Source organism: Oenanthe melanoleuca, chromosome 2 (assembly GCF_029582105.1).
Source record: "Oenanthe melanoleuca isolate GR-GAL-2019-014 chromosome 2, OMel1.0, whole genome shotgun sequence".
NCBI classification, from domain to species: domain Eukaryota; kingdom Metazoa; phylum Chordata; class Aves; order Passeriformes; family Muscicapidae; genus Oenanthe; species Oenanthe melanoleuca.
In genome coordinates this window covers 48,715,650-48,741,245 of record NC_079335.1, presented here as the reverse complement: position 1 = coordinate 48,741,245, position 25,596 = coordinate 48,715,650, and the positions used below count along the sequence as shown (strand labels likewise).

Sequence of the window (25,596 nt, the reverse complement as noted above, 5' to 3'; positions counted from 1 at the left end):
TCATCCAAAAGTTTATGATGTGGTGATTTGCACAAGAAATTTTTATAGTCTTAGCTGTAGCTGTGCAATTCCAGGCATTGGTAGAGGAAATTTCAAAAGAGAGGCAGTATTAATTTAAACAGGTGAGGCTGATGAAACTCTGGACTTGTGGATTGAAATGTGGACATGAAATGTGTTTCTTTTAGTCATTATTGGCTGATAAAACTGAGCTTAAATTCTCTCTGATCACTTGTCTACTCGTCCTCACATTGGCAGTTGTAAGTCCTGTTAAGAATGTGAAATGAAACAAATAAAAGAAATGTAGTTTTATTAAGTATTAGCAATAAGATTTTGCTGGTAGCCACTGAGAAGTTTTTTTAATCTGTGAAATTAATTGTATAGTAAACATCTACTCATAGCTTTACAATCTTAGATTGTTTTCCATATTCCACTAAAATAAGTGGAATTTTTTTTTTCTGTCATATTTGTTAGCTTTGTTGTGTATTTCTAACATAACATCACCTGAGATCTGTTGCATATTCTTTCAGGACAAAACCTTTTAAGCTATTTCTGAATTTTTTGCATCTTAGTTCATATCTGGGTTAGCCACAAGTGAGGCCTCTTTATTTTTTGTACCAAAATTTGCAGATTTGATGTTGACTCCCATTTCAGTGGTCTTACCCAGTCAGTGCTGATCATTCTAAAAAAACCTGGCATCCAGTAGGAATCAGGGACTGTGTAATGAATGTTTCCACTGCAGCCCCCTTCACTACCTGTAGCTTATTTATGAGCAAGTAATGCAGCAAAAAAGCAGTAAGCATAAATAACACAGTACAGAGAACACACTTAAAATTGGGATCTAGGCTGCCTGTACTGCCTCTGTATTTTTGGGAGTCATCTTCAGATTTATTCTTGCATGCCACTAAAATTCCATCTCAAGAGTCTGAAGCTAAATTTTAGAATTAATATTGATTTACTGGGGTGCCTCACATCTTTCTTGATAATGTGTGTGCTGGTAACTCCTCCTCAATACATTAGAGTGCTCAATTGCTGCTCTGTCAAACTGTGCAGTTCTAGAAAACTGAATTGCATTTGAGCATCTGCTGTGGTCAACCTCAGATTATCTCTCCACATTTTCTTAGCTTTCAGCATATTTTAATGTGATACTCACTGGAAATTAGCAATGCTAAACAATTAATCTCATAGAAGAAAAGAGCCCTAAGAAAGAGAAAGTATAAAATGCCCAGATTGATCATGACAGCATAAATCGCTCCTACTGAATTATTACGAGAAGTCTTTGTTTATCATGTCTAAAAAAGATAGGGTCTTTTTCCAAGCTTCTGTACATGCTTATCATACACTCAGACTGTTATTTTCAGTAAAAAGTGATAGGCTTGAGTGACAACTGATTTCCTTTTGTACTTTCAGGAATAACAGGGTTGAAAATAGCCATAGAAATGGGAAATTCTGGTAATATATCATTAAAGAGAAGACAACTGCTGTGTTGAAGTAATTGTTGGCATTAGCTAGGAACAGTTTCATATTTCTAGTATAACTGGGTCTGTCAAAGAGCAGATTAAAGCCCCAAATCATAAGTATTTTTTGAGCTACATGGTCCTGACAAACTTCCTGTGAAGCTGGCGGTTTCTAAAAAAGTTCTGTCTTAATTTAATATATTGTAAAATTAGACTATAGGGGAACTTGGACAAATAGGAAGTCTGGAGGACCAAACCCTTCCTTCCTTCCTTCCTTCCTTCCTTCCTTCCTTCCTTCCTTCCTTCCTTCCTTCCTTCCTTCCTTCCTTCCTTCCTTCCTTCCTTCCTTCCTTCCTTCCTTCCTTCCTTCCTTCCTTCCTTCCTTCCTTCCTTCCTTCCTTCCTTCCTTCCTGTCCTTCATTCCTAATATGTATGTTTGTTTATGTATGTCATGGCCATCTTTCTGACAGGAAGAGAATGTGAGGCTCAGTGGAGACTAGAGTCTCCCAGAGCAGCCTTTCTTTAACCATTAAGGACTTGCATGGACAGCATGATGACAAATATGAGGCATTTTAGTCATTATGTGACTGGTTTACCAAAAAGCAGCCCAATCCCATGTGTCACCTAGAGGAGCATAAGGTTTGCTCTGCACTCTGCCAGTGGGTACATTATCTTTTGGCACACTATACAAGAACCAAGGAGTGGTTCTCCATCCCCAGGAGCACAACAGGGAGGAGAACATGGGCTGTTTCATTGCCCTTGCTTCATACTGATTTTTTTTCCCCTGGCCAGAGAAATTCCTAATTATTGGATCATCTAATTCAAGGCAGTTTCACTGCTAGAGCATCATGGAGTGGCCTCAGTGGTGCCCAGGAGACACTGTTGTGTAAGAGAAGGAATTGAACAATGCTTTCTCCATTAATGGACCAGAACAACCTAGGCCACTCAAACTTCCTGAGCAAACATCTCCTGAGTATTAACAATTCCTATTTATCTGCTAATGGATAAATTAAGTTATGCAGAAACATGAATATCACAGAATCCCACAGCACCCTGTGGTACAGGCATCTTTTCTTGCAGTGTGCAATTTGCATACTTCATCCCATTGCTTTTAACCAGGTCTTATGGGAAAAGGAAATAAAAATACAGGATGCATTTTTTAGCATAAGCTATATGCATAAAAGAATAAAATTTTAGCAGCCCTTCACAAAAGAAAATGAAGTAACTTTGACAGACTTTCCACTTCTGAATTCTCCAGCTCTAGTAAAAGAAAGCTGACTACCTGGTGGATAGGTGATGAGTGTGATATTCACATGAGCTTCTTCAGTAGCTGATGTTCTTGCTATCTGTCATTCATACTTGATTGTTAGTATCAAAAAAATATGATACTTTATCATTCTGAGTCTAGTACACTGACTTTTTTTTCATTGATAAACATAGTTCTGAAACAAAATTCTACTATAAAGCTATCAGCTTTATTAGAGCACATAAGTTTTCATTTAAAATGATGATAAAGCTGCACAGCAGCTTTGGAGAATGTGTTTGTTTACTTTTTCTACATTTAATACCTTGGTAAATGATACCAAGCATAGCTGAGAGCTCAAATAAAAAAAAGTGATCTATATTTATTCTTGTGTGCATTTTCTGCCAGTCAGTTACTTAGGTGTCCTGGTTTTGGTGCAACAGAGTCCATTCTGTTCTTTGTAGCTGGTACAGTGCAGTGGTTTTTGATTTAGTATGAGAATAATGTTAATAATACACCTTTTAAGCAGTGCTGACACCTAGTCAAGGGATTTTGTGTATCTCATGCTCTGCTAGTGAGGAGTTGGACAATAACTGAGAGGAAGCACAGCTAGGACAGCTGACCCAAGCTGGAAAAGGGCTATTACATGGCACAGAATGCTGTGCCCAGTATACAAACTGGGGAGAGTTGGCCAGAAGCCACTCACTGTGGTTCAGGAATGTGACTAACAGTATTCAGTGGGTGGTGAGCAAATGTATTGTGCATCACATATTTCCCTTGGGTTCAGTTATTCTCTCTCCCTCTTCTTATCATTACAATTCTCATTATTGCTGTTTCTGGTATTAGTCTAATATTATATTAGTATAAGGGTATAATTAGTAAATTATTAGTACTGCTGTTGTTAATACAATATTTTGTTTATTAATTTTTTCCTATCTAACTCCTGGGGTTTAGATTTTATTTTCTATTCTTCTCCCCACCTGGGGGTGTGATACAGGGGAGTGAGCAAGTGGCTGTGGGGTACAGTGGCCAGCCAGGGTGGGACCACAACACTCATCTTCCTTTCAAATCCCAGCAGGGGCAGGTAACACTGCAGGTACCACAGAACAAGGAACTCCTGTGAGCTGGGAGGGCTCACTCTTCTGCCTCAGCTGAGTGTGCCCAGAACACTAATCCTTCCAACTTTAAGAAAGCTTTCTTTTATGGTTGACTATGCAGCATTATATAATCTGCATTAGATAGGTTTTAGTCTTCTCACTGCTGCTGTATTCAGTGTGCATTATTCTCACCCCAGAAGAGCACTCCTGTCTTCATTTTCTTTTCCAGTCCTTCCAGCCTGATGGCTGCAATTTTGATTACAGTTTATGCCTCGTTTAACCTGACTGTCCTGAATATCACCCAGTAAGCAATAGCTTATCTTTTAGGATGTTTTCTTCACTGATGCCTGTGTCACTCTTTGCTAGATAAAATTGTCTCTTACTTTTAGATTCAGTCTTTAACTTACATCTGTAAGATCTGGAAACCTGTGAGGAGGAAATGTAACTCCTTTCCTTTCTATCATAAGTCTGTGATACTTTATGCCACTATAAAGTGGTAGATCTTTCATTTTAAGTATAAAAGTTTACTTTGCCTGTTTTTTGTCTATAAACTTTCAAATAAAGGAGTTAGGAGAGGAGGCATGGGGAGGAGACGTGACTGTGGGTATTGAGGGAAGGAAGGAAAAGGATTTGAAGGAAGTAATAATGAATAATGTGTGCTGAGTGTGTTTTAGCAGCATGCAGGTATTTCTAGAAAGACATTATCCCTGCTAGCATTTGTTGGTAATCTGAAGGTAAAAATAGCTACATGGTGGCCTCAGCTGGGAAGGATCAGTGCATGAACTTTGGTCCTCAGAGCTAGGTGATGTTCTTCAAGCAGTGTCTAGCATCCCAGCCAAGGAGGGATTTTTGCAGCTCATGTCAAAGGAAATCTGTTTTATGTCTCTATTTTATGAGAAGCACTAGTTTGTAATAATATTAATCATCATTTTGGCAACGGCTTGGGGGTAATTCTATCAGCTTGCTTGTTTTGGAAAGACCAGCTCAGCAAAGTAATAAATAAAATGGACAGTGTTGTGGTATGAGGCTAGCAGAATAATAGGAAGGTGTCTCTGTGAATTCCTTTCATATTGACAGTGCCTCATTTCCAATCCTGTGAAAATAATGAGAAAAAATTAATAATGGCAGACATTTTTCGTAATGGAAAGGAGCTTGTAAATGTGTTAGAGAACCACAGGCACTTGTATTCCTGCCATGACACGGCCCCTACTTTGTTTCCCAGTCACACCCTGCTATTAATTTTCTTTTTCAAAGACACTTTTACTTCTATGGGGTTTTAAAAACATAGGGGGAATTTCTTTGCAATGGCAACTTGGATACAGTGAAGACAGCATAGTGGCTCTTAATTGCTAAACAAAAAAATTCAATTTGGAGGAAGACCATGAACTTGGAGTAATCTACTTCAATATTCTTTCACTCTCTAAGATAGCAAAATAAGAAATTTTTAACATTTTCTTAAGGGAAATAATTTACTGTTTAAAAACGTCACAAACTCTCTTATTTGCAGTAGATTTTAAACTCTTCTGCTGTAAAAGTAGTGCCACTGCTGTAGGTTAGTGATGTGCTACATCCCTTTAAACTGCACAAGTTTCCTTAAAATTGTCAGAGTCTGTGTATTTGTGTTGTACACTCAAGCAGATATTGTTCTGCCTGATGGGGAGCACAAGTGAGTTAATTTATCTTCAGTGTTTTTTCTTTGAAGAATTTCATAAACAGCACCAAACCAAAGAAACTCTGTATTGACTGATACACAGGTTGGTAGCTGTACTGCCCTTCAGAAGAGCTTAACACCATATCCTAAATAGAGAATAATGTGGAGAAACTAATTAAGCAGTAGGCCACCTGATCATTTATTTTTCTGTAACTAGAATTTGCTCCTTACACACATATCCTAGCAAGAACTTATGTTTTCAAGTTTTCACAGATAAAAAGGAAGCTACATAAAATGCAATGAATACCAACACACCCAAATTCATTGCTTGATCTATGTTAATGTTCCACATATGGCTAAAATAGGTGACTAGTACTGGGATAAAATTTACCTTCTCTCCTAGTGCAATGATGTTAACCATATGTAATATTCTGTCTAAAATGAAATATACTCCACAGGGTGTTTCACTGGAATAAGATTTACTATCCTTATTTTGGCTTTAGAATCCATATTTCTTAAATGTCTTTGTAATTTAATACATATTTTCACTTAAGAAGAGGGAAACCTGCACAATTAATTGAAACAATATGTACAGCAAAGCTAATGAAAGCAAAAACCAAAGAGTGTGGACATCAAAACTCAAATAGCCAGCTCTCAGCAGTACACCTCTCTCCTCACTATCCAGACATGAAGTCCTTGTATGCAAGCATTCATCCACAGCTGTGCATGGCTTCACTCTTGCCCGTGTGCTCACAGTGCAGCAGAGCTGGCGAGGCCAGAGACTGTTCTGCAGCTGTCAGCAGCTGGTTCTGGTGCACAAAGGAGCTCTGCCTTGTTTTCTGAGGGGTGAACCAATGCTGCTGCCCCTTGGTAATACAGGCTGTGTCCCTGGAACACAGCCTGGTGTGGAGCAGTCAGCAGGGGAGTGTGAGGAATAAGAGTTGGCCAGATGTACATCAGAGCTGACAAGAACAGTTCTAGTGGGACCAGAATGATGGACACTTGAGAACGTGTGAGTTGTATTGATAACATGACTTACACATGCTTCATCCATTAACACAAACTTAGTTAGATGACCTGTTTTTAAATCAGGAGTCTCACATGTTACATAAATGTGCTATTAGATTTCAAGAACCTGTTGGAAATGTTCCCAGTTCTACCTTTCACTATTTGGATTGCCAATGCCTTGACATTGCAATGTTGTATGATTTTAGCATGGCCTGCCAGAAAAGCAAAGAAACCCAGGACAGAAGAAAGTTGATTTCATCCTACTTATAGGATAAGACAGCACACTGAGGCATGGATTTAACATTCACTTGAAGCAGAGGATGGGCTTTCTCATGGCTCTCCTTTTGTTAGCAGGCTTTCATAGGGTGAGAGATTGGACTGGGTAGTTAGTGTGATTGCCTGTCCCTGTTGTTAAATTCCATGTAGATACCCTTCTCTTCAGTTAAAGAATGTTATTCAATAATTTCTTTTCCTTGGAGACTATACTTGGAGTTCAGAGAAGAGGAGAGATCAAAGGATTTTCAGTGTGCAAAGTCACTGCAATGGAAGGGAAATAACTAGATAAGACAAGCCTAGATGATCCTAGCAGACAATTGAGGTCCTGTGCTACAGAACATGACTTATGAAAAAAAGGAAAATAGGAATAAATTTTGACTGATTTATACATACTGAGGCACTGACTAGAGATTAAAAGATGGGATAAAACCTTAAAGGTTTGCATGATGCAATTGCAGAAATGTGAGCTGAGACGGGGCTGTCAGATTGGCTGGTTCCTAGAGAGAATGGTCCTCTCCTTTGGTAACTATTTTCATTTCATGGTACCTTGAAGGAAGGGCCTGGATGACTACACCTGTGTGTTTTATGTGCTGAGAAATTTATGTGCTGAGATGTTTTATAACATTCTAAAAGGAATTCAGGCATGAAGTGGTTTGGATTTGGTTGATTTTAGAGGGTTTTTAAGTCTTAAAAAAACAAGGATTTCAAAAGATATGTGTAGGTATAAAAAACAAGTGAATGAAGATAATGTAGAGAATAAAAGAGTTCTTATTTTAACCAAAGATGATGTAACAAAAAAAAAATCATTTTTTTGTTACAATCTTTGAATATAAAGTGAGCACAGACAAGTATAAATGACTGTACAAAGATTATATGTTGTGACTTAGAGGAGGGAAACAGCTTTCTGTTGTACATCTTTTTATTATGTTTATAAATATGTATGCACAAAATTGGAGCCTCTGAACTTTTAAATTAAGTGTTTTAAGGTCTCCTGTTTAGCAGGCTGGTTATGAAGTACAACAAAGTTTAAGAACAATGGGAAAAAGGTGAGAAGCTTCTTAAAAATATGGTTATTTAAAGCTATATATAGGCTAAAAATTAAATCTAAGCAGCAGGAAATATGTATAATTTAGCTGAATGTTAATATTCAAATGGTCACTTAATTATTGTGTGGTTACAGAGATACCCTGGCTGTAAATATCCTATCTATAAATGCAAGCCATATTTAAAAGGGATCATTGGAGGACACTTCTGATTATTAAAAATGTGGTGTACAAGGGTTAATATTTATCTTAATGATGTTTCTAATTCATAAATTTCCTTCTAAAGGACAAAGTTTTTCTGTACAGATTCAGATTTTTAAGTTAGTGGAAAGTAAATGTTATAGAGTCCCTTTCTTTCTTCCTTCATCAGGAAACTAAAACAAGTAGCACACCTATTTCCCATCACACTTTTTGATTAGTTTCACCCCAAAAAGAAATTAATGCACCACAGCATAAGGACTTTCTGTAGAAACATTGAGAAAGCCCTTAATTTTCAGATAGTGGGTAAGTCAGTAACATTTCTGGTGACCATAAAGATGAAGCCTTTTGAAATGGTTTACATAACCTGCTGCAAGTGCAGAGATGGCTTGGCATATATGTTTAATGGTTTCACCTGTGGCAATGCTTGAGGGCAACCTCCAAGCATTAATGCTGAACTCTAATTAGTGTAGACAAGATCACAGCACTGGATTTCAAGGGAATGCAAGATAACCTGCAGACATATTACCACTGAAGTAACATGACGGATCTTGACAGTATGTTCAAATCATTTGCAAAAAACCCAAAAAACAAACAAACAAACAAAAACCACAACCCCCCCCCAAAAAAAAAAATCCATAAACTCCAACATTTTCTAATATATTGACTATCAAAACATGTTGTGACCAATAAGTATCTAGACTTCTGGATAAGTATAGAAGTGGCACTGTAGCTGGAGGGTTTATGGTAATTCTATAAGCAGCAAAGTGTCTCTGCAAAGGAGAGATAAACAGCTAGTAATCCTCATAATTCCCCACTGATAGCCTATCCATCTCTGCTATAAATTAGAGAGCCCAGAGATTAGGAAGGCTAGGCAGGGTGTAGCTCACAGCATTAATCACAGTATTAGGACAGCAGTATGCTTGATTTCTGAGTCCAAAGCACTGGTATTTCTCTCCAGCTTAAAATGACATAATTTAGTTTGGAATATATATTGTTCAATCTGCCTACTCAATGCAGAGATTGTTTTCCAGAAGACACTGTTACACACTTCTTAAAACTAAGGTATTGACTGCAGACTGGGGAGCAGTGCAGTACTTTTCACTGTGAGGACTGCAGCTGAGATTTTGTAATCTCTTCAAGTTTCTGAAATAAGATTTATTTTTTTTTAATATGTGTTCAGCATTATTCAGACGGATTAGGGTCAGTTTGTCCTCATACCTCTTGGTTCTAGGAGGATATTGAGCAAATACTTCTGATCTTTTGGAATCTGCATGTGGCCACACAGGCAGAACTGGTAATGTCATTGTGTGTGTACAAATTCCTGTTTAAACATAAAAATATGAACAGGCACCTTTAAAAGTTAGGGGTTAGATACTAGTTTCCACAAGCACATGGCTGAACTAAATAATAGTTTTGCAGTCATGAGTAAGACTAAATAGAAATCTCAAGAGAAAGGAACTTCCTAATTACATTATGAAAAATGCCTTGTCAGCAAAGGGAGAAAAAACACTAATAAATGTTCATAGGGGGAAAAAAACAGTCTCTCTGAAAGGGATCGAATTTTGTGGAGAAAGGAGGATTTTGCTTCAAATGTTAGAGGTATTGTGAAAGGATAAGGATTGACATAAGGCTGATAAAATCTAATAGGCTACAGGAACAGATGTTGGCAGAAGAAGTATCATTTTATCATCAACATACAGTAATTTAGACTCAGCAGATTCCGTACCAAAGTTGAAGATTTGTGTAATTGCAAATAAATATCTGCAAGATGACAGCATAGCAGCAGAGAGTCTCAGAGATATGTTCTTTAAAAAATCTTCAAACCAAACAGTTAGAGGAAAAATAGCCTATAGGGTAAATATAAAGTTCATAACAGAGTACTGTGGAAGATAAAGCAAAACATCAACCCCCAAACAGCAAACCCTTCCAGCAAAAGGTAAGACATGTATGAAAGACATCAGTGGAAAGAAGTTTCATAAGACAGATGAAAAAGGAAATGTTAGCACTGGATGACAGCAAAGGAATGCATCTTCAACAGCATACAGAATGTCTGTACACCTTTATGAAGCTAATTTCTGAAATATATTCACAGAAATTTGAATTGTCAGCATTTTAATGGTAGTGGTCTGATCTACCCTGCCCCCCACGGAGATGATTCAGAAGAGGAATGGAGATTTTCAGACAGCTCTTTTAAGAATGTTGATAGAGTCTTCAACAGCATATCAGCCACCACAGCTTGTGTGTGTGGACCACAACCAGCGGAGTTTCTGGTGGGGAGGTGAATTGGGGGTTCTTGCATTTGTAGTCATTGTCCAGCCTGAACAAAGAAGGCCACTCTAACTGTACACTGAAGAAACTCAACCACAGGCTGGTGTTGAGACTTTGAGCTGTTTGAAAAACTGGCAGGAGCTGTTAGGTAACAATCAAAATTCTGTAAATACTTTTAGAAAGGGATGTGTTTCAATTTTAATTATTTTCTAGCACGCCTAAGAGAAAATTGTATGCCTGGTGGTGGAGCAAGTGGAATTGAAATTATCACACTCTTTACTTCTTCAGGGACAGTTAACAGATGTGAGAGCTGTTAAGATCCCTTTTTCCCTTCCAAAGTACTTTTAGAAAAAATAAAATAAACACAAGCATGTAGCATCACTAGTGTCTGTTTCAATGCAGAAAAGTTAACATACTTAGACCATGGATCTGAGGCACAGGAATAATATTCCAGTTGTAGTTTCATGTCTGTAACAATACTGGAGTGCATGTGTAAATTATTTTCAGTTCCATTATATTCCAAATTGTTCAGCATTGCACAGTCAAAGCAACGATGACACTGGTGTCCTCAGTTCTGAGCGTTTTGTCAAATTAAATCAAAAGTCTTGTTCAGGCTACTGAGTATCTATAAGAGGTTTGAATTATTCTGTTTGCTCTAATTTGTTATCACTCAGGAAATACAAAATTAGAAAGAATGTAAAAATTTTGGGGGGACATTTTATGGTTTTAACCATTAACCATTTTAACCATCTTTAGTTTTCCCTGTTCATTCTGCATTTTCCCAAGGTCATCATAAAATAAGGAAAGGGTACTATTTCCTGCTCTTTATCTGTGCAGTTACATTTCATTATTAGATAGAACAGTGTCCTGAACAAGACAATATCATTGGGAAAATGTGTTGCCCTGTAGCTGTAACGGGTATTATAATGATCAACAGAGGGCACAGTTAGCTTACAGAAGCAAGACTATGGTGTCTCATACCTTTTCAGACCTTGTCTTCCTAACCTCTCTGAAGTTATTTTGGGGACTTCATTTCTTAGTCTTGGTAACCTCCATGCTTTTGATTTATTTCTGATCCCTAAATTTGGGACATCCTATTGCAGCCTAGCAGTGATGGATATTACTTTTTTGTTCATGGCAGCTCATTTGCAAGTTACAGATACCTACTTGGCAATGTTGGCAACGATTCAGGAATCTTTTTCTTGCTATTCTCTATAAAAAAAAAAACCTGCCAAACCCTGAGTATCTGAAGCTGACTCTATTTTCTCTTTTGATTTTGAAAGAAAGAGGAAAAGGAGACATTATGAAATTTTCTAGATGAAATTTTCATCTCACTGATGAAATTTTCCAGAATAGAGTTACAAACTCTAGCTGAGCAGATGCTTACACTTACAACAGAAATATGACTTTTCTGTGCAATTTGGTGCCTGGGCTAACAAGTCCTATGAAGATAGCCATGCTGCTTCCAGAGACTGCAACCATTGCAAATATATTGCTGGGCTATGTGGATTTGTAGCTGAGTTCACTTCTAGTTATAAATATCAGCTTAATTTTCTGATAACTGTAGTTAAGTTTACAGGGATCAGGTTTTTTGGCGAATTTGAATATGGTGAGGATATCCAAATGTGGATACCTACCACTTGTAAACCTAGGAATGGAAATTCTTCTGTTACTATGTCATGATTTAGGAATGGTATTCCCCAATTTAGTATTCCAGCTGAAACCATCCAAACCATGTGCTTATTAATAACTCACTCTTTCCTCCACCTCCCACCATGCCAGGCTGGAGAGTAGAATTAGAAGCAGAAAAGACCATGGGTTGAAATAAGAACAATTTACTGGAAACAGCAATGAGATAAAAAACAGTAACAGAAACAATGCTAATAAAAGTATTAGTTTAAGAAAAAAAGACAAATAATTCACCTGTGATTGCACACACCCCTCCGTGGAAACCCCAAAATATCTGACCACTCTCCCCTCAATGTCATGCCATCTCTTCCTCTCTCCCTGGAAAATGATGTGAGGTGTTGCAGAATAACCTCCAAATCTTAGCTATGCTCCTTCCTACTGCAAAAAATAATCCTTTCCTGGCTGGGCCCAGGACAGAGTAGAAATGAAAATACAAATTTTTCATAAACTTTAAATAATATAAAAGCTGTGTGACTTTTAATTTAGCTAACTCATTGAAAACACAGCTGGAGAGCAGCAATTTGACATTTACAACAATCTGGAATACTATGCCAGGTACTTATCTAGATTATTGGAATGAATTCTTCAGTTCTGTCTGTCTGGGAAACTTCCCTGCAACATAGCTATCATCAAAAGGGAAGAAGAAGTGTGACTAGGTAAGAGATCAATAGTTGCATAAATAAATTGAGCATGTCAAAATCTGCAAACATTCCTTTATGCACATTGACAGAGGTTGTGCTACTTCTACAGGGGTATGATAGTGCCTGGCAGGGCCTGCAAAACACCTGTGAAGAAGAATTATGTGTATTCCAGAGGGAAACTGCACTAAATCTGGTGCTTAAAGTCATTAAAAGAGTGAAAATTCCTCTCTAATCAATCTGCTTACTGAGTGCTTGCTAATAGCTCTGTACATATAGTGTTCCAGGAGAACTCAGCCCAACAGTATAGGTCACATCTGGCTCTTCACATTAGATATTAATGCTAGTTTTAAAAGTATTTCCAGTAACAGTATAGATATTGTTCAGGTTAACAGCTGGCAGTCTAAAACTTCTCTATGTTCAGCCACTCACTTTGTGGCTATGTTCCATCTGAAAGTTCTCATGTCTGGCCTGTGAAGAGACCCTACTGTGACTGGATAGTTCCTGTGCATAATTTGGGGACTCCTTTTCTCGGAATAGGTGTATTTTCCAAGTTACTGTAGGGTGTTTTATTAGCAGAATCCTTTTCAGAAGGGTGAGGCATCATTGCTGTGCTTTTTGAATTTTTTTAGATTTTTTCAGCCTCTCCCAGTGTGTTTTCAGCATGCTCATTTTTTCCACCACCTTCTTAAGCAGCTATCATTCCTGTGATTCCCTTGAGCCCCCCCCTGCTGAAAATATACTTTATGTTGACTCCGTTTTGCCTGCTATCCTGAAAACAAAAAAGTATTTTTGTCAGGTATCCCATAACCCCTCTTGAAGGACAGAATGACTCAGCTTTGCAGAAGGGAAGCCAGCACACCCAGCTTGCATTTTGGACAATTTGGACAGAAGTTCACCCAGTTTAACCCTCCATACCCAATATATAGAAAATCAGGAAAATGGTAGTATATACACACTGCTCTCTTGTCCAGAGTGTGAAAGCAATGATTTAAATTGAAATTATGTCTCCTCATTCAGTTCCCATCAGCTGTTTGCCATACTGAATTTTACACAGTAAAATTATTTTCTCCAGGTCCTGGAAAACTCTTCATATAGTTGAAAGTATTCTAATGTAGAGAAAAATAAAGGGGGGAGGGGGAGGAAATAAGTATTTGAATAATACTTAGTATTATATTTATTTAATTTGAGGAATGTTTACTATTACACACCTTAAGACTGATGTTACCTGGGGCTTCATTGTGACGTTATAAGATTGGGTTGTGGGGAATCTTTGTCTTTGCTTTCTAGAAAAGCATCATGTTCTTTTTACTTAAGACCTTTATTCAGAAGTGGGAAATTGATGCTATTACAATGTATATTATTTTGTAGATGCTAAATTCCTTCCAAATATACCATCTTTAAGTTGTAAGCCTCAAGGTGCTTAGAAAAAACAAAATATATTACAATGTGGTCTGAAATTAAGATGATGTGCCAAAGAGAAGGGGTGTCTTAAGTTATAAATATTCTATTTTAGCCATGTGTATTTTGAATTATGGTTGTAGTTCAGCTCAGAATGACCAATTTTTTCAGTCTCTAAACTATGCATATGTCAGCCAGTGCAGAATTCTCAGGATGCAGTGCTGCTCAGGATTGCAGATGGGTAGTTACTGGGGAAGTCAGAAAAGTGTACTTGTGACTCCAGAAACAGAATCTGCTTTTAGTTGCAAGGCTTGCTTTAGTCAGTGTCATAGGAGATAGCATTGCACCTCAGGCAAGAAAATGTGACTGTTTAATGTTTGAGACAGATCTCATGCTTAAGCCCAGAAACTGAAGTATAACTGTTGTTTGTTTTTATTTTAGCAGGGAAAAAGCAATAATCCCAACTGGCAGTCCAAAAATAACCAGATTGGAGGGTGGAAGGAAAAAGAAGGAAAAGGGAAGACTAAAATGGAGAGGTAAATTGTCATTATGTAGCCACAGTTCCCTTGCAAGGAGGAGCAGGGAGGCAGCATTTTATCAGGAGTATGTGGGAATGTAGTGGTGTTATGGTGACTGCAGAGGAGGAGCAGAGACACCACTGCTACACCACACCACTTGAAATGATTAATGAGATTTGTGGGAGAGAGGGGGGAGTATCTCCAGTTCTCCTCTGGAGATGTAAATACCTTGTGGTCTGTTGTTTTATAAAGTTCCTTAAATATCTCCTGGATTTTGGACTGTTTCTAGTGATTCACTGTAATGTTATCTCTCCCCATTTCTATGGTGACTCCTGGTCTCACATAAATAGCTTTAGTCTGGGTGGTTTAAGCATTGGGAAAGTCTGATTCTTTGCAATGAAAGTGTGCAGAAGCAGATTCTTATTTATGATTCCTTTTCCTTGATCATCAGATTAATGGGGGGTGTTGTGGATGCTGTGGGACTGTGGCATGTTTAGGCTGTGATATGTGGATATTTTGCATCTTGTTTGTATTTGTGGAAATTAAAAACCTCAGCCACAATGGAAGGAAAGTTCTGAGTCCTGAGATGGATGCTCCCTTTTTTCTGATTCAGAAATAAGCTGTGATATGATATAATTTGAGGACTAGAAATGTGATGGGGGGAAAGTAGAAAATATGAGACTCTAAAAGTGCTCAGAACCCAGTCTCAACATCTATTGCTGATTTTCCTCATGAAAATAAATTTAGATGTTTCTTCTTGAACATTTTAAAAGTGCAGTGTATTCTTCCTGGAAAGTACTGCTGCTAGATATTACTTAGGCTGCCACTTTTTTAAATGCAACACAGAGGAACATTTTGCTCGTAATTCCTATTGTTTCTTTATATTACTTTTTTAAAATTTTATTTTACAGTTTTGTTTTATATTACATGTTTGGACTGGAAGCCTTTCTTTTAAATTTTGCATTAGTAATTACAGGAAAAGTTGGTAGTTTTCTCTAGTCATTTATCTTACCTATGGTTTCAAAGAATAGATGGCAACATGTAATTATATTCCTTCAAACATAAGTCGTCTGGAGAGGCTGAAATAACCCAGACCACACTGAAAGATCACAAATGTTTCATTGCAGAAGAAATGGCAAAGTCCTGTGCCCTTCTCAGAGATGTGCAGTGGAAGGACCAGAAGCCACAGACTTCTGGAAACACAGGGAATTGTGGCCAAGGAGAAGGCATTTGGGGAAATGACTGGGGTACAATCATGAGAGCAAATGTACTGTGAGGCTGAGGGATCTCCATCCTGGAGGTATGCAGAACTTGGCTGGGCTGGCTTTGAGATGGGTGCTTGGACCAGATGACCTCTAGAGATTGCTGCCAAGATGGTTAGCAAACTAGTCTTAGATGGTTTTGTGAAAGGCCAAGAGGGGACATAAATGGAATTTCCAATGGGATTATGCAGCACAGGAGGCATCTCCTTAGAATTGCATTGAATTTGTGGGTTGGGGCTTTTTTGCTAAAGCCCTTCTGGCTCTTACTTTGACCTTAACTTACTTGAGAACATTTCTTTATTTCTCATTTTAAGTTGTTTTGATTGTTTGTATGTTTGTCAGATCTGCAATCGTAATATATCTTCTTTCTCATAATAGCAACTGATAAGGGCCTTGATGATCCAATGCCCCATTTCTTTCTAAGCTTTGATCAGTGAAGTAGATAAAAAATCAATTTCTGAATTATTCTGGTTCAGATTTTGCCTGGATACTGTCTGTAAATAGTAGAGATGATTTACACTTATCTTTCTCTCAGTTTCTGCTTCAGGCTTTCAGCAAGCTCCAGCAGATATGAAATGGGTATGACTGGCTGTAGCAATATTTAGAAGGCTCTTTTCAGAACTGTGGTTCTAGCAACTTGTTTCACATATAAGTAATTTTAAGTTCTGGAGGGCAAGGTAAAAAGCTAGCAGTCTTCCCAACAGGTGAGACCCAGGACAATCGAGTCTCTGATGGCACTACTTTGTAAGAATGCAAAAAGCACATTTTGTGTGCTTTACTTTAAACCACTTGCTAGCTTTAAACCCATTTTCTAGATGTTATTTGTTCTCTAGAGGCTGCTTTCATAGACCTTCCTGAGAGCTGAAGTTACTCAGCAGTTCACCTGCTCTGAACCCACATAGATGGGCAGCTAACAAGAGATTCTCCCAAGCAAGGATTTCCATGTGCCAATGTGACTTGTTTGACTCAGATGGTTTCTTTATTGCCACACATCAGTCATCTGAATATCTGCGCTGTGCACTGTGTTTGGCCTCCCCTTTCAGGAAGGTCACTTGGCATCTCTCCCGAGCTAAGCTGAAGGCAGTTGATTACTCCTGTAGAAGTCTCACAGAATCCTTTGTTTCCTGGGAGCCCTTGGAGCATGGTGTGAGTTGCATGAGCTACTCTGGTAGGAGCAGCTCATCCATTGCTGCCTTGATGCAGGAGCTGTAGGGCCCTGCTGTGCCCCATCAGGTCAGATTTTGTCTGTATGTGTTCGGATAGGATGCCAAGAAATATGCTGTCACTTCTGAACCAGTTTATCCTATTGCATCCTGCTCACATGGAGAGCAGTCTCTGGCAGGCAGGGCACCAGGAACAAGTGACACAGATTAGGCAGTGGCTGGCCTCCTCTCAAGGGGACGAGTGGAGGAGCAGGAGTCCCTGTGTTGTGCAGTGCCAGGGCTCAGCACGAGGTGTCCACGTGTGTGCATGCTAAAAATGGAGCATCTTGGGACCATGATTGCAGCTGTGAGCATGGGTGGGCTGGTGTGTACAGAAGACTCAGTCACTTCACTGATGATGGTCTGAGTAGGCTTTTGGTGTAGCTAATGTTAACTTTGTGATGCATCCTGGTCAGATGCTCAGGGCAGCAGTCAGACACTACACTCTGTGTCACTTCAGTGTTTAGTACTCTTTTCCACCGAGAAGCAATTACTTGTGGTCCTCCTCCTACTCCCCCTAAAGTCTGGTCACCCCTAGTGTTGCTGGAGATAGACAGCTTATTCCTACCATATTAGAGCAGTTGGGATTATCCCAAGAAGAAATAAAGAAAACTGAAAAAGTGAAGTGAAAGGAGGGAATATCCCACAAAAAATTATTATTTTTGTTTGATTTTGTAGTCATTGCCCCGTTCTCCCTTGGATAGGTTAGAATTACAAATTTTACATAGCACTTTAAACTAGTATTAAATCAGCTCTTACAGTCTGTTAACTAGTTTTATACTCACAGAAAAGCTATGAATTGCCAGCTTCCTGAAATGCATATACTTCCTATGAGCTACCCAGACTGCTCTAAAAAAATAGTGTGATCAGTTTGGCCAGCTGACAAGGCATATGGCAAACTCTTTTATGGTGCCTGTTATCTGTAATGATAGCTGTTTGTGTAGCTGTGCTGTTCACTGGGTAAGAGTAGAACAGTAGTGCAGCAATTGCTACTAAGTGGAACAAACTGCAAAAGGACAAAAAACCAAAAAAATTGAAGACCAACATTTTAGAAATGTGAGGAAAAGAAAAGCAGCACAGTCACCCAGGGGAGTTTCTATAGCAGCAGTAATCCGAAACACCCAGGCACATTGCCAAGAGCTCCAGTAGGTTGTTAATCAAAACTTCCAAATCTCCTGCCAATCCAAGGCTCTCTTAGCATCAGAAGGAAAAGCTGTCACATAATGATGTGATACTTACGTTACATAAAGAAATTTTCAAATTTTTTTTGTAGGAAATATTCTTGTCCTCAGCAGATTTTTTTTCTTTTTTCTGCCTATAGGAGAATTCTTCCCATTGGAATTTCAATTGAAGTAATGTATTTTTAAACATTATTACATTTAATTTTTAATAAGCGTACAGGATACTTTTGGATACCCTAGAGAATATATTCTCTTTTATTGGCTGCAATTAGGTGTTCCAGTAGAAAAAATGCAAATCTTACAATTCTTCCTAGTAATGGCAAAAGGTAGTAGTAAGAAGATTAGGCGTCTGTGTAAAGCAGACACTTTAATTGCAATGCAAAATTTACGTAAACTCTGTAAAAGTGCTCCCATTATCTATTTAGTTACCAGTAATATATGGCTTTGCTTCAGGCATTGAATTAAATAAAAAATAACGTCAGCCACTTCCTGTTTGTATGGATAGTTGGTTTCTTTATATTATCACACAGTAGGCATTTTTTTCAGCTGATGCTGACAAATCCCATTATCTAGGAGGTGTTTCTATTGCATAATCTTAGCAACAGGGAAGGCAGCAGTGATTTCAGTCTTTTCCATCTTAATTTTCTGGGTGACGGATTTTTCAGTTCGCTTGGAGGGAGAGGAGAACGCGGCAGGACATGAAAGGAAAGGGTGGTTTTTGGCGTGGTTTTCCATTGCCCCTGCTTGCCTAGTGAGCCCTCAGTGATCCCACGGAGGCTGCTGGGAGAGGCAGGAGGGAGGGCAGGAGGCAGGGGCAGGGAGCGCTCCGCTGCGCGCTGCTCGCTGTGCCGGTGCTGGGGCCAGCGCTGATTTACAGTCTGGCGTGTTTCCAGGAGAAATTCACTGTGGGGCAATGTCTGCGAGTGCACGGGGATGCCAGTGAGCTGCTTGCAGAGCTGTGGTTTCTTGCTGTGTTTTTATAGGAGCTCTGCTGCCATAGAAACTGAGAGACTATACGTAAGCTTTGACTTTCTATGTAAATAGCCATAAGTGCCTTTGGCCTGCCTAAATCTTGGGAGAGAGAGAGATTTATGGGGCTTAGGAAAGGAGAAATTCCCTCCCCCATGACCCTATTTCCCAAAAATACCATATGTCAACAGGATTCTTTTAAGGGAGCTGTTAAGAATATTAATGAAACGGAGAATCCTGTGGTTTCTGTGGGATAACCTGTGTCGGTTGATTTGGAGAAAAGCTTTCACCAGTATAGTTTTAAGCCTGTTAGAATGGAGTGAAGAAATTTTACATGGAAGTGTAATTCTGAGTATTGCTTTATAGGTCTCAAATTTCATATAGCAGTTGTTTAGCCCCCTGTACTTCTGCTTTAGCACAATTCTATTGAGAGTAGAGTCATTGATACCATAAAGATCTCTGCATGACATGATAAATCAGCCTGTTATGGACCAGAAGGCATGCTCAATAACCTGAGGCAAAATTAATGTAAGGTAATAAACTCAAGAAGATGGTATGTATCAACTGAAATACTTTCAAGCCAATAGGGACACTCTAATTCATTAGTAGTTTGGCTTTTGTTTCATTTACTACACTTACACTGTAGCTATGCAAGAAGTGCAGTCTCTTCTTGGATAACTGACTAGTTTTAGAGTGCTGAAAGAGCCTAGGTATCTTAATGGATACACAGGAGGAATGAAACCCAGGCTAACAACTTCAGATGTCTTTGGAAATGAAGCTTTACCCAAGGGTCGATAAAATAATTTCACTGTTTTGCCTATCCATCAACTCTCCTGAAAGACCATCTGCACTTCTGTCAAGCATGAGGTGGCTGTCAATGCAGGTAAGTGCAGGATGGCATTGATCTAGTGAGTGATGTGGCAGCTTTGAACATCATGAGTTTCAGTGCAGGCTGGAGACCCCAGGTAAACACTCAGAAGAGTGACTGGTCTTGAAAAGCCTGTGGCAGAACATGTTTGGCTGTGAGTGGGTGCAGTGCTCTTAATAATTGCAAGCAAGATTAGTTCCCCCATTTGATTTGGACATTTGAAACTTACTGAAAACTCTGCTGAAAGCATCTAGGATGAGCTGTGTCTGGGTGCCTTTTCCTGCCAATTGAAAAGTGATGATACATCTTGTCTTAATGTGGCTAGATGGAATTACATGTGTTGAGTATCCCACTTACATTGCTACTGAACTGAGTATGACTTTATGTACTTCAGGCCACCATCACAGGTCCCCCCACAAGTGAATGCACCTTCATGTATTGCCCTCTTGCTTCAATGGAGATGATAAAAAGACCACTTTCTAAAAAGAAAATAGTATACTTGGATTGCAATTCTGCATTCAGGACAGACCACGGATTGGAATTTTATACCCAAATCCATCAGTCATTTATGTAACAGGCAGTCTAAATCATGCTTGTGATACTGGCAGTCTACTTGTAGAGCCATAAATTATTGATCTGCTTCCTGCAGATAGTTTGCCCTTTCTGACTTAGACTAAAATTATTTACTGCCTTGGTTTTTCTTGTGTCACATAGGCCTTGTTAAAAATAATAGAGGCAAAGGCTTCTTGAAGAGGTTTGAAAGATAGAAACTCTGCAAGAGAGTTCTGTCTTCCACCTGATAGTGGGTTGATCAGTTTATGCTGACCACTTTTTCATGGAAGTCTTAATTTCTGCTCCTCTATGGAAACAGAACAAAATAACTTGTACACAAATCTGAAGGTTTTTGGATCCTTTTCACTGATTTTTCCTAGAAATCCAGTTAAAAAATGATCAAGAGGCTGTTCTAAAATCTTATCCCTGGAAAGGGATCTTTGTTTTGCAGCAGTGGGTCTAATGACAAAGGTGCTTCATATTGAACCTGTTTTAATAAAACACAGTAACCCCTGTGAACTTCAAGTGTGATTTAAATTGCTGCACTATTTTTTTTAATTTACTTCTAATCTGGCAGAAACTGATGGTTTGATTTTCAGTTTAAAAGCTGTCATTTTATGAGATGTGTAATGAGTTACAAATGTAAATTTGATCTAGGAAAAGTACAAGAATTTTCTACTGCAATTGGTCCCCTGGCATTGTGCCCCAGAATGGAGATAAACAAGCACATACAGGCTAAAGGAAAAATGTACCTTTGATATCTAACGTGGTTTGGTTTTAATGTCATTATTATTGCAGGCTCTTGAAAGGACAGTTTGTTACACACATTGGGCCACTGTGAGAAGGGAGTGTGAGAGGGACTGGAACATCACTAGGAATCAGTAATTTCTCTTACAGTTGTTCACAGCTCTTCCCTGAGGGTAGCAGAAACAAGAATGTCCCCATAATCCTTGGCTATGGGAAAAGCAACTTGTTTTTCTGAGACCCACATTTACAGACATCACTGGAACATACCATTGTGCTACACATTTCAGCTGGGTTCCTATTCCCATAATTTGCACTAACAAGAAAATTAGTCTCTTCTCAGAATCGCATTTAATACACCATTTTTATTTTTCACATTCAGCCCACATGGTTCTATGCCTGAATAAAAGCAGATTGGCTTCCTTCTTTATTCAGACACTCTGGCTAACCCTCACATACATAAAAGAACTGCATCTAAGTTGCCACCCACTGAACATACACATTTTTTATGATGAATTGGGTCCAATCTCTTTTTGAAGGAGCTGTTAAAGGGATTGGGTAGCTTCTTTGCATGTTACACAGATTCTTCCCACTTCACAGATTCAGCAACAGCTATTGTTGGGAGCTAAAGAAGCCATTTTCCTACCAATTCAAGTGAAATATTAGTCCTGCTCCATAATAAGCTTAGTGAGTATTTACTGGATACTGAGGTAGTAAAGAACCACTAGAGATCTTAAGTGGAATATAAATAGATTACCTTTTACAGGGTCTCAATGAGAGGAAGCTGAGAAATATGTCAGCTGTTTAATTATTAACATTCAGTATAAATCAATAGCAAAATAGGCTTTGATGGTGATCTTCAAAAGGGTTTTAATCATTACTTCCCTCACACAGAAAGTAAGTATGAGCACTGGGGATTTAGCCTGTGTTTCTCTTAACTGTACTGGAAGGCTACCACTGTGGTGTTGCACTGGCCTTAATAGCAATAATTAAGATAACACCAGTTTTTTAAACATATTGGCATTTGGGACTGTTGCTACCACATGGCATACCTGAAGCACAGAGGACAGACTAATGAACAAAATTCACTTAAATCCCATTGAAATTAATTAAGTTGTGTGATAAGGCTGTAGATTTTGGGCCCATGTGATGCACGTGCATGGCATAGAATGAAGTCACAAGATTTATGATTTTCCTTTAGTGTGGTGCTTTCCTGCCACATGCCAGGATAGTGATGAGCACAAAGACAACTGTAGAGCCCAATTTCTTCACCAGCCCACTTTCACAGTTGGAATTTGTGCACTTCATTTTGCATTTTATTTGAGACAGAAAGATATCATATGTAAGCCCCTGGGTAATGTGCTCCCTAGTTTGTATAGAAAAGTTATTCTAAGTGAGGTTGGGAGGAGGTGTGGGATGCAAAGCAGGGTGGGGCAGGGGGAGAACAATATAATGCAGGTGCAAGTGACATTGAGAGAAAATAATATTTTTATAGTAGAAAGTACAGAGCTGCTAAACTTTCTGGATCTTGAGTCTTGCTGCAAAGTGTTTGAGAGCCATAGCTTCCTGATGGATTCCCTGTAGCTATCCAAAATAGGATCTTCCGCTATTCCTGCGCTAAGTCCCCACTCCCTCGTTCCATATTTCTGCTTCTTCCACTGAATTCATGTCCTCCCACCTTCCGGCTGCTCTGACTCTGTGCTGCTTGCCCTGCTTCTCATCCCTAATGTACAAACTGTACTCATCCCAGGCTGCAAATGCTCCAGAGCTGCCTCCGCCTCTAAGCACTTCTCTTACAACCTGTACATGTCCTTGCACACTCCTTCACCTCAGCATCCCTTATCTGCAAGATCCTGGAAGTTTGGAAGGTGAACCTAGGGCTGCAGCTGCAGCTATGCTTCTGATATATTTAGCTTTCTGCAGTCATAGCTAGTCTCTGTCTCTGATCTCTTGTGTGCTGGCCAGGGTGCTCAGACTGGGTCTGTGCTCAGCCAAGCAGGCTCCCAGGATGGAGGGAAGCTGTGTGTTTGTGCTGTGAGCTGGCTGCCAGAAGAGCCGTGGTAGAAAGGCACTCTGTGCAGGCTGAGCTCCAGCACTGCCCTCCTCCCTTGCTCGTGGTACCTACGTGAGTGTGCCTGCAGTCAGGTGGGAGGCTGCCATGAGAATTCTGCTTTGTATATGGAGTCTTTTCTGGAAAAGATGTGAGGCAGAGAACCGCTGGGGAGAGTAGGAGCAGGTGTCTGTGAGCTGCATTGGCCAGTCCAAATCCAGCCTGTGACTGGATTTCCTTTCGGTGTCGCCCAGTGACTTGGGGGTGGGCTCACTGCTGAAGCCACTGGACCATCTGGGTTGTCCCATGGGTCATTTTCTGATAGCTTGGTTGGGATTATTTTTTAATTTATAAAACCTAAACTGAACCAGTTGGTTCAGTTTATGTGACTCTTCATGTAATCAATTACACTACCTTTGCAATTTTGACAGATACAATTTAAGCTATAGCTTATGTTGTTATTTTTCAATCCTTCTGTTTCAGAACTTAGATAGAAAATATTTTCATGGGGTGGTTTGAAAATTTGATCTGCAAAAACCATATCTTTAAGTTAGTGTGCTTAATTCCACATGTGAAATTTACTCAGCAAGTGTGCTTTACTTTGGTTATTTTCAGGTATACTGCTACTGGTCATAGGAAGCAGGTTTTTCCTTCTTGTAAGTAAACATCTAACAGCCACACTAAAATGTCAGGGTACATGATTTTATTCCTTCCTTTACCTCCCTGATCACATCCTTTTCTTGCTGTTTCTATTGCAGTGCCTTCTTCAATTAAATAGATAAGTAGACCTCTTCCAGTGCTCATGCCAACATATATTGCTTGGTGTGGGGTTAATAGTTCACACTTGCTGCTGCTTTTCTCCTTATTGCCACGTCAATATGAGCTTGTTCAGACTCTGTTCAATCCCTGTAGCTTCAGAATTTGAGCTCTAGTGCCTGCTTCCAAATGTGCCCCTGCCTCTTGGATGAGCAAAGTTCTTCTGCCAGGATGACAAGATTTCCTACACTGAGCCATCCAGATCATCTTACCGTAATCTCACAATAATAAATCTTCGAGAGAAACATTCTCTTCTAGAAGTCCTGCTAATGTACACTCTGTTCACTAAGGAAAGTGGTTTAGAGCTATGAATCATTTCATTAGAGTGGTATCATTTTTCCACAAGGCAAATTCAGAGAATTATTGATATGGAGTAGCATGAAATGAAATCCAGTCCTTTGTTTTTCTTATCATTACCCTAAATTTCACTGTTCAAAAAGATATTTTTCAGTATTTCTATTCTTAAAGTTATGCTTGAAAGATATTTATCCTTTCCATTTTAAGCCCTTTGGTTTTTCCTTTCAGCTATTTTTACTACAAATAATGCCATATTTTAGTTCACCTTATTTATAGGTTATTATTATGCTGATAGTTACACAGAATTTTTTTAATCCCACAGCAGATCAGTATGATGACAAAACTCAGTATTAAGTCATCTGGGAAGACATGTAGCCTTCCAAATTGATTAATTGAATCCACTGGTAGATTTGCTTTTGCACTTATTTTTCCTAAACCTGTACTTTGGAGAAAAGTAGTGTAGTGACTTGCTACACAGGCAGTTTTTCATTTTGTACCATTTGATCAGGCAAGTTCATTTTGCTGAAAGGCTTAATAAATGCTATCTAGTGCACTAATTAGCTGAATCAGTGAAAGCTGGTAAAGTTCCATCTGCATAGGGTTGGCATAATAAATTTATTACCTCAAGTATATCCAAGCAGATCCTGAACTGTGTAATACAAATGACCAAGATCAGTTCATGGAATAGTAAAAGTTGTTGGTTTTTAATAAATCATTGATAATGGAACAGTAATTTAGAATTTAAGGTTATGGCATTTAAACTAACCACCATACTTTATGGAAATGAACCATTTTTATAATCTCAAATACTTAACAATCTGTGACTCAGTCAATTGCTATCTGAATCATTTTGTATCCTGGTACTGTAAAACTTCAGGAAAGCTGTGTCATTTTAGAAGAAAAATGCAAGAAAAAAATCTTTAAGGAAGTGCTTCTCTGTGGAATGTACACTTTGTGCCCTGTTACATAAACTTTTTCTTTAAGGAAGGAAAGTTTTTGCTTTGAGGATGCCCTGTTTCTTTTTTGAGCAGATCTGTAAAATTACTTTCATGAGTTACATCTTCAGAGGTGTTTGCTGATATTCAGGGTACCATATTGTTTAGTAAACATGTTTTTATTCTGCACAAATTACTAATTATTTGCCAGATTTTTTTGTTCCTCTCTTTGT

At 38.8% G+C, this 25,596-nt stretch overlaps 1 protein-coding gene across 4 annotated transcripts in view; it reads left to right on the top strand.

The window, feature by feature from the left end:
- DLGAP1 (DLG associated protein 1) overlaps positions 1 to 25,596 on the top strand; it is a 390,022-nt gene that overhangs the window by 88,466 nt on the left and 275,960 nt on the right. For 2 of the 4 annotated variants that reach the window (XM_056485287.1, XM_056485288.1), the window contains exon 3: positions 14,411 to 14,505. The exons of the other annotated variants lie outside the window; for them this stretch is intronic. The gene's annotated coding sequence lies outside the window, so the exon portion shown is untranslated. The remainder of the gene's footprint in view (positions 1 to 14,410; positions 14,506 to 25,596) is intronic. 4 annotated transcript variants of the gene reach the window in all.